This window comes from Condylostylus longicornis, unplaced genomic scaffold, assembly GCF_029603195.1.
Source record: "Condylostylus longicornis isolate FDR11 unplaced genomic scaffold, ASM2960319v2 ptg000038l, whole genome shotgun sequence".
Lineage (NCBI taxonomy): Eukaryota > Metazoa > Arthropoda > Insecta > Diptera > Dolichopodidae > Condylostylus > Condylostylus longicornis.
The window spans coordinates 404,012-418,610 of NW_026578007.1; the positions used below are offsets into that span (position 1 = coordinate 404,012).

The 14,599-nt window shown below is 26.3% G+C and overlaps 1 protein-coding gene across 2 annotated transcripts in view; it reads left to right on the plus strand.

Annotated features, from left to right (window-relative positions):
• The first annotated feature begins 1,922 nt into the window (after positions 1-1,922).
• Positions 1,923-14,599, plus strand: part of LOC129609212 (proton-coupled amino acid transporter-like protein pathetic) — a 32,168-nt gene continuing 19,491 nt past the window's right edge. Inside the window, exon 1 of one of the 2 annotated variants that reach the window (XM_055521137.1) lies at positions 1,923-2,515. The gene's annotated coding sequence lies outside the window, so the exon portion shown is untranslated. Of the gene's footprint in view, positions 2,516-13,840; positions 13,858-14,599 lie in introns of those variants that run through there. The other variant, XM_055521138.1, reaches the window with a different exon arrangement.

The window sequence follows — 14,599 nt, forward strand, 5'->3', positions numbered from 1 at the left end:
GGTATACATAGAGTGTTTTTAAAAGCAGAATTTTCACTTGTTGAAGGGAAAAGTGCTACAATACAAACCATTGGTTTGACCCAACTTTATTTATTATACTTTTTGTTCTGTTATTTCGAATACAAACTTATGTTCCAAACTCCTTGTTCTTTACAATAAAAAACTTGCGACAAAATATAATTGTTTTTACACGAAATTTTGTTTGAAATCAATTTTAAATAAATAATCTATTTAGGCAGATACCTTGCTTTCTGTTTGTTGTTGATGATAAGCCTAAACTGCTACGTTAAGCTCTCGGTACTACTTTTTTCAAGATTTTTTTTTTATTCTACTACTATTTTCTAATTTAATAACAAGAAAGGGGAAAAAATGAGAGGAGTTGGAAAGAATATAGAAAAGAATATTTTAAGGACTTATTTTTTAAATGGACCTGACGCATGACTGTTGCTTTATTTTTTGTATGAAAATAGCCTCATTTTTGAAAGAGTTTGTTAGTCTTGAAAGGTGCGCGTTAGTGCAGTGAGTGGTGTTTTTTCAATGGGAATTGTACATTTTGCTTGAGCCGCACGCGGACTAGGTGTAGGGTATGCAATTTTTTGTATACAAGTATTGGTGAATGATTACATTAGAATGCCAGGCGAACAAGTTCTTAAATAGATATATTTTGGTTGTCATAATAATCTCCTATATATAGTTTTATACCAAAAAAAGGAATAAGTTCAGCACCTTCAGGTGAAATGATGAATCTTCATGAGAGAACTGAGAGCGTCTTGAAAAGTAGTAAGTAAGTAGATGTGTCTTAATGCGACGCATTAATGAATTCACCTTAAATGTTTTAATATTAATTTAATACTATTACTTATGACATTTTTAAAAAATTTATTTTTGTTAAAACAATAATATTCTGTAAAATTTAATTTTTTCGTTTTTCTTTAATATTAGTTCCAGAATATTTCTGGAACTAATACCTTTTGGTAACACTGAGTAATTTCATTCTGAGAAAAAAACTTTATCATCTGAGTGAAATTTTTTAAGTAATGTAATGAGTAGTGAAAAGACTATATAATGAAGAGAAATTTAAAAGTGTTATATTTTCTCTTAAAAAAATTAAAATTTACATTGAAAATGTGTTGAAAGCTTTTTGCAATACTTACCATACTATGAGTAACATACAAAGGTATATTGGGAACAGCGTTGCCACTCCTGATAAAATTAATGAGCCAAATTTTTGAAAAAAGGCAAATTATTTATTTGATATGCTTAATTTTAGAAATAAAACATTTTTTTGAAGTCTATTTTTAAATTTAATTCCCCTTTCAACTTTTTTCTTTCATATTTAAAATTAGGTTGCGTTTTTGGTCTGTTGTGTGAAGTCTAAAAAATTTTCAGAATATATATAAAATTTTACCTTTAACAAAACATGCATATACACAAAAATTATAACATAACGTTGATAACTCCGATACACGATTTCATAACTTCATTTGTTAGATTTTTAAAATGAAATTTTATATAAAGAGAAAAATTAAAGTTTTCTTCCAGACTTAGAAAACAGGCCAAATACGAATTACTACGCAAAATAAAATAATTTAAAGTAATTTAATTTTAATTTTTTTTTTGTTTAAAATAATTTTTGCCCGTGAGGCAAAAATATTGGTCATGTTTGGCCCATCTATGCCAAAGTGGCAACACTGAATGTGCATAATGATTTATGAATTGAAAAATGCAAATAGTGTTATACTCGTACGTTATTACGAGTTATATTATTTGGTTTACACGTTAACTTTATGTTCTTATATGTGGCTATAGATGTTTACATTCTTATAATCATTATGCATATGCTTATCTTGACATTACAAAAAATCAGTATTTCTGTCAGCCGTGATGTATATAAATGGTGTACGAAGAGGGTATATAAAATTCTTAAAGAAATACCAAAAATGTGTTCAAAATAAACACACACATTCATATAAAATTTCTCCTTTTAATTTCCTTCAATAAGTTTTTTACCTTAAAAACATATATGTATGTGTTTTGATTACGATATTTGTGCTATGAGTTCTCTGCCTCTGTGAATGATGTATATATACTACCAGCTCTTTTCTATTACAGTTCAGTAATGATTTAGTGCTTATAACATTCAAAGTAAAAAAAATTGTACAACTGATTTTTTTTTTTTTGGAAATTTTTCTATTGAAATATAAAATTTTTTTTTGATTCAGCTATTAAAAAAAAACGTGTTAAATCGAAATTATACTATAATATAAATACATACATGTGTATATATTTTTTGAAAAATATACAAATGAATAAAAGTAGAAACAATCAAAATTAATAATGTTTTTAAAAGTTATTTTTTAGTGCAGTAGTATAAATTTAATATAACATAAAAAAAAAATTTATAAATTTCAATTTCTTATAAATAATAAAAATTTTTTGATTCTTTTTACAAGAATATTGTCAAGGCTTTTTACTCCTGACGAGTTTTTTTTTTATTTTTTTATAAATTTTAAAGGTAATTAAAATGTAACTTATTTAAAAAAAATCTATAAGTGATTATATTTTATAATAATTATATTTATTTAGTTTATGAATTAAATATTCTTTCAAATAAAAAATTTTTATAAATAAAAATATTTCTAATTAAAAAAACTACGTACATGCATACATAATATTATTTTAAAAGAATGTCCTTGTTACACATACTATTTCAGAAATGAGTACATAAATAGTATAACAGTATATAATTTTTTTTTCACTGAAAATAATAGTATATTAAATCGATATTTTAAAAGTTGCACACAATCAGAGATTAGCCACGTGGTTTCATATTTATTTTCATGTTTCATGTACAATATTTTATGTACGAACACCAGTCGTATTAAACAATGTTATTTCTTAGTAATACATGGGATACATTTATGTATATAAATAGTGCTACCATCTAAGGAAAAGATCGTTAAAAATTTATTCATTTTTGCTGAATTTATTTACTTAAATATTTTAGATATTTATTAAAATGTAATATTTAAAGTTAAGCTTTGTACATTTATTTTATAAACCTATTTCTAATTTAAAATTTGAATTTAATTCTTATTAAACTTTTTTCACACTTAAACACTTTTCGGGTACAATTTCTTTAAGGGAAACTTAATTTCTTTAAATATAACTCCCTATTTATATTTATTTGAAAGCTTGAATTTAGTTGAATATATTGTAATTTGTATAGCTCTGCTTACAAAACTTTTGTTGGGCAATATGTAAATTGATAGAGTTATAATTTCATTAGAAAAATTATTTTAAAAACGAGATATGTATAATTCTTTGTACACACATACAATATGCTTAACAGACATATGTACATACATTCATAATATTATATTTTTTGTATTTGTTTTATTTAAATTTAAAATTTCGTTTTTCTCTTTACAAAATGAAACAAAAAAGAATAAATTTTTCGTATACAAATTTGTTTTACCTCATTTTTCGTATTTAAGTTTATCATCAATATTCAAAACACGTCGATGTACAAGTAAATTACCAATCACACGACTAATGTCTTCTTTAAATTTTCATAATAACTTCTTATTTGACTCAATTGATGGTTTAATAACTGATAAACTAGTACCACTTAAGTATAACGTTTTGAGAGAATTTAAAAAACTTGCTTTAAATTTTTTGTTAATTTACGGAAACGTTATTCTAAAATAATTTTAAATATACGTATATGAAATATATGTATGTTCTTTATTAATATTACATTTGTGGTAGGAAAAAATAAATTAAATGAATATACATGTTCAAAATGTTTTGCAATAAAAGAATAGCAGAACCTGTTCCAAAATTTCTCAATGTTTTAACTTTTTTGTGTTGGAAATCCGCATTAAGTGCGTGGGAAAGGGCGCAACAAACTAGCCCGTAATGCATTGTTATTACATCTGTACAAACTACAATCTACTGCAAATATAATTCTTAAAAAATGTATCGAAAATAATTGGGAAAATATAAAATTTAAGTTATAAATAAGTTAAATTATTATATGAATTAAAATTTTCTGTCATTCTTATATATTTTCTGTCATTTTTTATTTTAATAAATATATTACAGCCCATTACAACATGCGCATAAAATACCTTATTCTTTCAACTACTGTAGCCCGAAAGTTTATAAAATTTAAATGTATTTTAAAGTCACGTTGTTTGACATTCAAAAAACAAAAATAGAAGTAGTTAAAGAAAATTAAAAAACGCATTCTATTTCTATAAGTATTTTTAATTTTTCTTGAGTTTGATAAAAAAAATTTATGTATGTATATGAAACCACAATAACAAAATTTAGTGAAACCTATGAAGTTATACAATGGAAATTATCAAACGCCCGATATATGACTTTTTTAAAAAATTAGTTTTTAATTTAAATTATTTAGAATTAAATCATATTTTTATTTTTATTGAAAAAAAATGATTCAAAAAGAAAAAAAAAGAAACATGTTTGACTACAATAAATTATGAAACTGTTATTGATTTCATTTAGAGACAAATCGACTTACTTTATTTTGTATATCAAAGCTTATTTACGAACACAATAATACATGTTATTAAAATTTAAAAAAAAAGTGTTATTATTTGCTCATTTTGTAGAGTTAATAAATTTAAAAGTGTAAAGTGTTATAATTTTAATTTTATCACATCTTACTATTCCACGAATTTGTACATTTATTTACAAGATTAGACGGAGTGAAATCCTTTTTAAGGTACCTTCTGTTAATGTTCAATCTGAAATTGTTAATTAATAAACCTAAATTTCAACAAGATTTTTATAAGAAAAATTTGTTTTTTAGACATGTAAACGCAATCTTAATTATGTATATAATATATTTTTACATTGTATACGTGCAATTATAGTTGTTGAAATATATATGTACATATGTACATAAAACGTTGACGGAACTATATGCTACCACGCAAGTAACAATTTATAAAATGTTTAGAAGAAGCATAAATAACGCAAGTTAAGTACAAACTTCAATATAATTTAATTAATTCTGTTTCAATGCCTATGCTTGCCCTGCATTAAGCTGAGTTTTATTCTCATTTCGTTTTTAGCACTTTTCCACAAAATTTTTGAAAAAAAGTGCTTATTAGTTTCACTCTGTCCGTCCGTCCGTCCGACCGTCCGTCCGTCCGTCCGTCCGTCCGTCCGTCCGTCCGTCCGTCCGTCCGTCCGTTCGTCCGTCCGTCTGTCCGTGTGTCTGTTTACAAAACTTCTACACCCTTGAAGATAGAAAGCTGAAATTTTGTATGTACATAGATCACTACTAGAAACTTATTTCTGTAGAACAAAATTTTTACCTATCTCCGCCCCTCTAGAAGTTATACTCCACCAAAACCCTAAAAATGTCCTTTTTTAACTATTTGTTGCAATGAAACCATAAGCATTTTTGAAATTTTGCAAACGCAGAAAGGCAGCGACTTGTTTCCCCTAGCGCGGTATACTATAGTTAAACTTTAGAAAAACAAAATGGCCGTTCAAATTTACCGTTATCTAAAGTCTTTTTTTTCCAAATTTTTGATTTCGTTTTTCCTTTAGACCCCAGCCTGTAGAAGCTTGAAATTTTAGGGGCTTTTAGACAAATAGTTCATTTCCTTAGAAGAAAATTTTTTTCCATCTCCACCCCCTCTCAAGTTATCGCCTCTTGAAATTTGTAAAATTTGAATTTTTGACACCTTACATTTCCGAAACCACAAGCTTTTTCAAATTGCTATAAACACAAAAGGCTAACGGTAAATTCCGTGACATTAAAAAATATAATTATTTTTCTTAACTCACACAATTAACCCTTAAAATCGAGCATTATGTTAATCCGTCTTTATATTCATTTTTGCTTTATTTCAAAGACTTCATGCATCATCCTAAATATATGTAATCCTAGAAATAGCTTTGTATATGAATGAAAATAATTTTAATAGTGTGATAGGTATACATACACTGTATTTAAAAGCAGAATTTTCATTTGTTGAAGGGAAAAGTGCTACAATACAAACCGTTGGTTTGACCCAACTTTATTGTTTTTTTACTTTGATGGTGTTGTTGTTTTGGAATAATCCAAATAATATATCCCAAAAATATTTTGTACTATTATACGTTATATTCTTTGCAAGATTGATTTTAGGTAGGCACTTACTTTATCTTTTTTAATCATTTCCAAAACGGCAAGTTTTTTTCTTTTGAATTGGTTCGTTTCATTTTTTTTTTTTTGACACAAAATTAATTTTAAATTATGATACTTTTAATACAACTAAATTAAATGAGAAATAAAACTGTAAGGAATTTTATTTACTGATTTGTAATTACGTCATGTTCGATAAGTTTGCAATTTTTTTTGGTGCAACAGTTATCATTTTTACTAATCAAAAAATAGTAAGTTGGAAAGTTGAGTAGCAAGTGAAATTTGTAAAACTTCTTACAACAAACTTAAAAAAAAACTTATTTTGTAAGTATGATAAGTATCATAAGTGATGAATGATAAGTTGTTGGTGCAAAAGGGCCCAGATCACGATTCGAAAATTTATTTCATCGTTGATTTATCGCCTGCAATAATTGATTTTATTAAAAACTTTGAAAACAATTTATTTGTTACGAGTATTATATTAGCGAAAAAAATGACTTGAATTCTATGATTATTTATGTTGTTATGTACTGCATTTTTGTGCTTTAAAACATTTTGGCAAGTTATGAATAATTGAAATCAATAAGTTCGACTTCAAAAAATCATATTTGTTTACTCCAAATTCGTCATCGTTAAGTACTCGTAAAAACGACCACACGTTGTCCAAAATTTTCTGATTCCGAGGCCGGCTCCATTCCTGTTAGAATCAATGATTTGCAGTTTTAGTAAACTTACAATAATCATTAAGTGAGTAACTTAGTTTTTTTTTAGGTTTTGTTCTTTAGGTGAATGCATAGAATCCATTTCCGTGTTAGTATAACTCTTCGATTAAAATTTCTGATATATTATGATTGTTTTGATAAACAATTTAATTTATTCATTTAAACTATTCAAAATTTCACTATTGAAGCATTTGTGCGGTTAATATTCAACTAGTTTAAAAATAACGTTGTGATCGAAATTTAAATATGGAAGCCCGTATTTGGTGTAAAGTCCTTATTTACACTTTTCTTTTTGTTTCGTAATTTTTGTGCAAATTTGTATCTACCTTATACGTGGCAACACATGTTATATTGTATTCTAATATGAATTTAAGAGGTTGCGCTTAATTAAAAAATTTAAAATTTCGTATGTATCAACAAAGCTTTTTAATGAAATTAAAATTATACTTTCCGGATGTGTAAAACATTACTTTTCTCCAAATCTATCTCACATAAAGCTGAAATATAATCTAAACCACACATGTTTACTGCTTTCTTAAAAATCGAAAACTTAACACCTCCATTCATTAACGTCGGTAATAGTTAATAAGAATTACAGTTATTCTACTTTCAAATTATAAAATTTAATTATCGAGATTTAATCCAGTTGCTAAATTTCTAACTTATCTCAATTTTATCTTTGTTACTAATAGAATAGAATTTTCTAAAGGATATGAATTTTTTAAAAAAATCGTCAGTGTTTAATATAAAGCATTTTGATATTAAATGTGAAAAAATGCACCTTTTTGCTAAAATATTTTCCCAAAATCCATATTTAGCATCGAAACCATAACATTCAGTTTACACTATCCCATATTTAGAATTAATTATTGCACTTTTTCAAGCGCAAATTATTTAAAACATGTTATATATTAGATGAACCGATATCGGTTATATAAGTTATATTTTTAGTACATAAATATTACTTATATTTTGAATTTTCTAGTCGTAGTTGTCCACTATCTTATCTTTTATTGTGTATGGAAAATAATTAATGGATTGTTAATGGTATGATTCTAATGTCGTTATGATGTTCAAGTTGATCAATTTCGTGTAAATGGTAAATTGATAGACAAGTTAGATGGAAGTTATTGATGGATTATAGTACAATTATTCGACAAGTTATCACTCTTCAGAAGTGTGTATTTAAGCATTGCTGCTCAGTTTTTGTTTTACGTAAGTTTTGACTTTATACTTGACTTTATAGTTGAATTGTTTTGGATAGTTTAACTTTAACTTATCGTTTTTAAAATAACTTTTATTAGCAGTTCATTATCATCATATATCTTTCATTATACTATAGATATCTATTTATCATGAAAAGATTGCAAAAACAGGGTGAAGATCCACCAGTGTTGTTAAATTTACTACAACTGTAGTTTTTTACTACATTTTGGCATTCTATCCTAGCATACTACCGGAATGCCATTTTTACTACTTTTATGCATTTGTACTAGAAAATGCCATTGTTTGCATTGGTTTATGAAAACGTTATTTGTATTGCTACTGCAAGAGGCATTTGTACAATAAAAAAAATAAAAAAAAAATAAACACACTGAAAAGAAACGTTAACGTTGAAATTTCATGTTACTGAAAACTTGCGGTTGTGTTTTTCAATATGAAGTTTTAAATGCGTGGACATTAAAGATTTGTTTTGAATATAATTCCAAAGCTAAAGAAGGTAAAAAATATGTATACTGGTTAATTTATAATTTTAAAAATAAATATACTTTGTTCCACCCCTTTGCAATACATATATTCTTATTTTTTATTCTGTTAATTCTAATATAAAATTATGTTTCAAACTTCTTGTTCTTAAAATCTATTGTGATCTAGACTAAATACAGACATGACACTTAAAGGGTCAAGTTCTCGCTACCCCTGCGCCGCAAAAACAGTGCCACCTTGAAACTTCTTCTGCTGCCGGCCACAGCTCCACAATCAAGTGGAAGGTGCATCGAGGTCTCTTCTTCTTCTCCACAGAATGTACAGGTGCTATTGAAGATTTCAACAGCTCTTGAAGCCTCTTTGGACTTCAAACACTCCGGGCGGCTTCTTTATTTTTTCAAAGTGATTTTTCATTTATTTGGATTTTACGTTTTAAACTTTGTCTGAGCTGAATATGTGATTATAAAAATCGATTAATCCAATAATCATTTTTTTTCTTTATAAATTAATGATGCTTTTAAAATTATTAACTTATTTCAGTATAGCAATACCGAATTGAATACGATTCAGATTCTATTTTTAAAAATATACTGTTTAAGTATATTGAAAGAAAAATTAAAAATAAATTTAATTCAATGATTCGCTAAAAATTTTGTAATTTTTAATTCTAAAAATATATTTATTTAATTTCTATGCATAATAAAATATGCATATACTACACAAGTAGTACATACGTATTAAGATGTACGTAAATTTATGTACTATGCGTCATTTGACTATAAAAGTATATTTTATTTGAAAGTGAGCAAAATTGTCATACTAATGATAAGAATTACAGATGCTTTGTGAATTTTTGAATTTATTTCAAAAATTTTTTTAATTTCGGACACGTGCACACCATAAATTTCAAAGTCAGTAAATTTTAAATAATTACCATAAAATTTTTAATCGAAATGGTCGAACTAAAACTGCTATAATATCCGCAAATTTTGACAAAATCTGGAAATTTAAATATAATAGTTGTCACATGTTTTGATTTTCTACATTCATTCATAGGAACGCACTTTTATCCTTATTTTAAAGATTTATTAATCAAAATGAATAAATTAAATAAAATAAAAGCAATATTTCTCCATTATTAGCCATTATTGACGCCAAAATATCAAACAGTTAAGGATGCATATGTATGTGTCCAATCCTTGCTGTAGTTCTAGTGTTAGCGAAACTTTTGGCATAAAAATTTTCAAAAATAAAATTAATATTACTTTAGGATTTCTTTATTCAACATTGAATTGTTGCTTATTCAAATCATAGTTACAAATAAATCAATCCATTTTTGTTCTATGCTCCGTTTAGTTGGTTCTTATGTCACTTGATATAAGTAAATTTTATTTATTTACACTTACGCCAACCTTTTAATGTGTACATTTTTGAATCGTATTGCTTTTGACTTTTCGAGTACAATAGGTCTTTGCCTATTTAGTATACAAGCAGAATGAATAAAAGTATACGAGAATAAGATTGCATTTTATTTTAAATTAAAATCGATTTTTTCTATTTCTGTAACAAGGACAGTTTCAATTTTCTATTGTGTTACAAAATTGAATCAGAATAACTAAAAATTCAATGGGTATTTTATCGATTAATTTACTTAATGTTGATTTTAAGAAATAATAAATTTGTAGGCTTTAAAAATTTATTTTTGTTTCATATTGTATTATTTTATATTTTGAAGCGTTTATTAGTTTTTCTGTCCATCATTATATGTAAAACTTTGTATTTTAGATAATAGATTTAATTAACACATAAAGGTATACTTTGGGATAATATGACGGTTACTTTTACATTTTTTCATAAAAAATCGCATCAATTTCCATCCAATTTGCTGAGTTGCTATGTAGAAGAAAAACTGCTAACTAAAATTAGTAAAAAACCTAATATTGAAGGCGGTGAATTTGAAGTGTCAATTCCACGACTCGACATTAAATTTATCATACACTTCTATGTTAGGAGAGGACATTCTTGATGTCAGAATGGTGGTTTTATTTCTTTTTAGCACTTTTCCAAAAAAATTTTGAAAAAAAGTGCTTATTAGTTTCACTCCGTCCGTCGGTCCGTCCGTCCGTCCGTCCGTCTGTCCGTGTGTCTGTTTACAAAACTTCTACATTCTTAAAGATAGAAAGCCGAAATTTAATACGTATATAGATCTTTACTAGAAACTTATTTCTGTAGAACAAAATTTTTACCTATCTCCCTCCCTTTAGAAGTTATACCCCCCCAAAACACTAAAAATGGCCTATTTTAACTATTTGTTGCAATATAACCATAAGCATTTTTGAAATTTTGCAAACGCAGAAAGACAGTGGCTTGCTTCCCCTAGCGCGATATACTATAGTTAAACTTTAGAAAAACAAAATGGCCGTTCAAATTTACCGTTATCTTAAGTCGTTTTTTTTCCAAATTTTTGATGTCATTTTTTTTCAAGACCCCAGCCTGAAGAACTTTGAAATTTTAGGAGCTTTTAGACATTAACAAAGAATTCATTTCGTTAGAAGAAAATTTTTTTCCATCTCCACCCCCTCTCAAGTTATGGCCTCTTGAAATTCGTAAAATTTGAATTTTTGACACCTTATATTTCCGAAACCGCAAGCTTTTCCAAATTTTTATAAACGCAGAAAGCTACTGGTAAATTCCATGAAATTAAAAAATATAATTATTTTTCTTAACTCACACAATTAACCCTTAAAATCGAGCATTATGTTAACCCCTTTTTATATTAATTTTTGCTTTATTTCAAAGACTGCATAAATCGTTCATCCTAAATATATGCAATCCTAGAAATAGTATCGTTTATGAATGAAAATAATTTTAATAGTGTGGTAGATATACATAGAGTGTTTTTAAAAGCAGGATTTTAACTTGTTGAAGGGAAAAGTGCTACAATACAAACCATTGGTTTGACCCAACTTTATTTAAGTAATACTTTTAACAAGTTATTGGTGCAGCAATTATCAGAAAAGAAATCTCATCTCTTTATCTTGAAAGATGTAAAACTTTTGTACACAAACGAACAAGCAAACGGACGGATAAACGGACTGGTAAATTGGCAATTTATTTTCATTTTTGAAAAAATGCCAAAAAGGTTTGTTTGTTTATAAGTACATACTTGAAATTGCACATATAGACCATATGCCACATGAATTAATTTTTTTTGTTATGTGTATATAGTTTTAAGGTATACTTAAATTATTTTATGTACATTATGTATAAATTTACTTATAGAAGAGATCTTGTACATAGAAAATCTTTTTTGGGTTACTAGCGAATCAAATTTACTATTATGTATAATAATTTGTACAAAAGTTTGTAGTATCTATGTTGTTTTAAGAATGTGGTATAAAATATAATTCATACAACTTAAATGTGTGGTATTTGAAGATTTTTGGCAACCATTTCTCAGAGTGATCTTTTTTTTAATAATTTTTTATTAATAAATGAGTCAAAATATGTTCCAAAATTTTTAATCAGAATATCATTACATGTTATTTCACTGATTAAATCTTTAAATTTTCTGTTAAAATAGTTTGAATCACAAAAATTTCGTTTTTTTTTCTAAATTAAAGATGTCTTTCTCTTGCAACTTAAAGAAGTCCAAATATTTCAGCAGTCATTTTTCAGTAGAGGTCAACAATGTTTGTATAATGGATTTGTACATCATTTAAGATAAGAATGCAAATAGAATAAATTATATTAAATTGCAATCTAAGAAATTGAAATGTATAATATTGCTAAAAAAACTATTTAATAATATAACATTCGTATTAACGTGAAATAAAAAAGGATCGCAAGCAATAACACCCGCACTTACAATTCTTATAACGAATTCCACTACAACATGCTAAAATATAAGCGCACTAAAGTACAAAAATCGCATTTTACTGCTTGTACAGATTTATTTTTTTTATTATATACACATAGATACGTACACTGTACACATATGCATATGTAAATATATGAACATAGCGTGTTCCTTTTATATTTCTAATAATAGAACGGAATATTTGAGGTACACATTATTTTTATTCAATGTACTATGCATGTCGTATATATTACTCTATACTATGCTATAAAATATTTTAGTTATATTTTTGTCTTTGTATTTTTTTTATAGACGGGAATTGTAGCGAAAAGGTGGTTTCAGATGATAGTTATGTACTTTAAGATGTCACGGCCTATATATAATAGAACAAGTGTTCTTGTCGTTTTGTTCTACCACTTTTAATCAAAATATCCTTGAAATATATAAAGAAAAGATATAATAGATTACTTATATGAGGTCTTGAAACGTGAAAAATGACTTTCCAGTCTTTAACTCGACTATTGTTCGATATCTTCTTTATTTTAAGAAATATAAGCTTTAAAAATTTTATTTGTGGTATAAGTAAAAGTTTTCTGTCATGTCCAAAGGCTATAAAGTCACAAAGTATGAATCATTATCCTGAACCACCTATTTTCCGCAAAATGATAGAAAACTAAATACATATAAAAAACTTTTAGTGATTGAATTTAAAAAATATATTCTAACAGTCGTATAGGACACCAGTATTAAACGTAATCGTACTAACTTTGATTTGATGGCAATTCGCTTAAGCGTATACGTAAGAACAGAGCGAACTTACTTTTAACTTGAGTTAAAAATTGCGTGTTCTGTTTCTGCAAAGACTTTTCATATCAATTTTTCGGTACCAATTTCTGATCACCTCAAAATTTAGATTTGATACGCCCAATTTCTTTTAGTTTAAATTCACTTGTAAATAAACTGGAATAATTGAAGAAGTTATTTTGCCTATACACATTTGCATCTACCAGAAAGGCATATTTGAGGTGACGTGACATTATAGATTGTTTTGTTTACGTCAGTATTGCGAATATAAGAATATGATTGAATACTGAATATTTTATAATAATTGTTATATTAAGTGTCATAAACAATACTTTTATTATTATGATTATTATAAAGACAAATGACTAAAATAATTAAAATTTTAAGAGCGCACATAATCTTCTCTGCTAGTTTAATGTTATTATAATTGTATATGTATTCTAAAATAAAATAATGATTATTAATGTTTAAAAAAAGTGATTATTTTAGTTACATTTATTGTACAAGTGGCTATTGCAAATATGGAGTACTAAATTAAAAAATTTTTTTATTACAAGATTAACTACCGCGTGTGGAATATAAATCGTATATTAGAGGTATGTAAAAGTAGATTAATAGGTATGTAGAAAAGATAAATTTAAAAACCTGAGAAACTAAATTAATAACAAAAATCTTAATAAACGATTGCTAAATAATTCTATTTCAAATTAAAGTCAGTTTTTAATAAAAGAATACATAAAAAATGGCATTCTTTTTATATTATTTGCAAATACATATAACAAAATAAATATAGCGCAGTTATGAATTTAAAAATTTTGCTGAATCAACCAATTAAAAATGTTTTCAAAACTTTTCCAAATATTAAAGTAAATTGTGGCATGTACATTTTATTTTAATATTTCCTAACATTTTTTAGTTTTAAGGTGGGGATTGATTTTAGGTTTAAGATGAGGAATATTTCAATGTAGGGTTTTTAAACGAAGTAAAGGAACATTAGGATTTGTATGATATGCGTAAATTAAAAATTTTAGAATTGTCATGAGGGTCAAACAGCTTTAGTCTTAACTGTTTTATTACAGTACGCATACAGGGTGATTCAGTAACAAATTAAGTGCTATATACCATTGCGCCTGACTGCCACCGACCTGACCATTAGTGCAGGTGTTTTGCACCGACCTTTTAACCGAAGGGTCTCGGGCTCAAAACCCGGTCAGGTCACTATAAAAGTTATACTCAATATTATTATAACTCAATATACAATACTTATAAATATAGTAAGTTAAGTATACAAGGAATTTTCATATATTCATAACTTCAAAAAAAAAAGAAAAATAAATA